The sequence below is a fragment of the Stegastes partitus genome, unplaced genomic scaffold (genome assembly GCF_000690725.1).
Source record: "Stegastes partitus isolate 25-593 unplaced genomic scaffold, Stegastes_partitus-1.0.2 Scaffold1380, whole genome shotgun sequence".
Taxonomy (NCBI): domain Eukaryota; kingdom Metazoa; phylum Chordata; class Actinopteri; family Pomacentridae; genus Stegastes; species Stegastes partitus.
In genome coordinates this window covers 74718-77187 of record NW_007579111.1, presented here as the reverse complement: position 1 = coordinate 77187, position 2470 = coordinate 74718, and positions in this window count along the sequence as shown.

Below are 2470 nucleotides of genomic sequence, written 5' to 3'. Positions count from 1 at the left end.
GCGCTGCTCAGCAGAGGGAAGCTGTGGGGGATGAAGAGGATGAAGCAGCCGACCGGAGACCGACGGCAGCATGGAACACGTCCTGATCGGATGATGTCGGTCCATGTTAAAGAGCTCCGAGAGCAGCAGCCGCTCTAAATGTTTAACAGCTTCAGTGATCAGGAGCCGATTTACATTCATCACAGACGCTGATTCAGGGACCTGCTGCCACATGAATGCAAGATCAAGCTCAAGTCTACTTTTAGGTCGCCACCACTATTTGGACAAGTTGATCTGACATAATAAGCGTTCATCATATTGATTCTGTGTGTAAATGAAACTCAAATCTCTGCATTAGTTGATTTGAAACTATGAATGCTCCAAATAAGTTTGTTTGCCGTCATTTAGGAGAAGAAGAGATCTTTATTGCCCCTGTTGTAAGACAACAAGAGGTGGTTTACCAGTTCCCAGAGTTAGGGGTAAACGGGGTAGATGTAGAGTCAGAGGGTAGATGTGAAGTTAGAGGGTAGATGTAGAGTTGGCGGGTAGGATGTTCTGAGGCTCCATCAGATGGAGAAAACGTGTATTCTCTACATGATGTCAGTAAACGTATCATAGACCAGCTGTAGTACCTGGTTGTTCCACCAGGTGGAGCTTGTTACAGTTTAATCCTGTAGAGACCAGAGGAGGCGTCACTCAGACTACACCAACTGCTAAACTATGATATTTTTGACAACATGCTAAACTATTACATTATTAGCAGCATTTACTTCTGTATACTATGATTTTTTAAAAATGTTTTTTTGTTGTTGTTTCTACAACATGCTATGCTATGCTATGCTATGCTAGTTTGAACTGAGATCGGATTAAACTCTTACAGACACTTGGCTTCTGTGGTTTCCTTTGTTACAGAATCATCATGACCACAATGTTTTTAAAGTGTCATATAAAGGTTACAATTCCTCACTGGTATGAACAGAAGTGACCTTTAACCAGAATCAGAAAGTATTTATGTCACCCTGGATACAGTGAGTTTGACTGTGGGCTGCAACACCAGTCCTGCTATTTCACATTATTAATCTACTTATCATCAACAAACTGTTCAAATTCCATTTACTGCACTTCATTTTTTAAAACTGTGAACAAACATCAAACAGAAGGTACTGAGGGCTCAGACTGCTAGAAGTCCACATCTGAAACAACAGATTCCAGCCCAGGAGAAGCACAATCACTGAAAGCCACATTGTGTGAAAAGGTCTGACCTCTGCAGCAACCCTACCAAAACAGGGATGTGGAAAGAACGAATACTTGGACACCAAAACTTTGAAAACAAAACACCGTATATTTTCTATTTTCTCTGTGGTTTCTGGTTTCGGTAAGTGCTGGTGGATCAACAGGTCTGCTGCGACCTGTCAGAGGAAAACACCTACAAAGTGTACGGAGGTGATTAGTGTTTGGACCAAAGATCAAGGACCAGTTAAGAATTCAAACCACGTCACATCTGGAATGAACAGAGGAAACCTCTCAACACACATCTGGATCTGGAACAGAATTCAAGCTGAGTTTCAGTTATTTTATATGAACAAGATGTCGTCACAATGTTCAAGACTTATTGTTTCAGCGGTACGATATAAAGGCACTAAAGAAACAACCAGCTCAGATGTTTGTCAGGGTGACACCAGATGTGAATCACTGAAACCATAATGCAAAGAGCACCGACTGGCTGTAGTGTGATGAAGAGGTTGACTGAGCTTGAGGTGGTGGATTGTTGGAACAGTACCAGTAAGTCTGGACCCACAGAGGCATGTTTTGTGAACAACATATTAAACTGAGGGTTGTTATTTGATGAGTTTGGCTCCTTTACTCCCTCGGCTCGTATTAAAACAGGTTAATGCCAGTTTCATTCACAATCTCATTGGGAAATTTGGCATGAAGACTCAGCCAACACCAGATGGCCTGTCTGCGTGTCTACCGGAGCTGCTTCACCTGTTCGTCTTCTTCCACATAAACGGGACTTATCGCCGCTGTAGCCTTTAACACGACTGCAGAAAATATGTAAATAAATGTACACGTGTAATAGGCTTGTGGTCGTTTCTCAGAATGTTCAAAAACAAAAAAACAAGTAGAAGTTTAATGTGACTGCAGCCAGTCTGCTGAGAGAAAACCTGAACTGGAGTGGTTCATCTGAGTTCTGGATGGAGGTCATGAACCTCCTCTGAGTCTCTGTCATGGTCTCGTTACTGCTAAACTCCCACAATGACCTGCTGCCACCATGCGCCTCCTCTGGTCTCTACAGGATTAAACAGTGAGAGGCTCCACCTGGTGGAACAACCAGGTACTGCAGCTGGTCTACGATACGTTTACTGACATGTACAGAATACAGGTTTTCTCCATCTGATGGAGCCTCAGAACATCCTACCCTCTAACCCTACATCTACCCTCTAACTCTACACCTACCCTCTAACTCTACATCTACTCTGTAATTCTACAT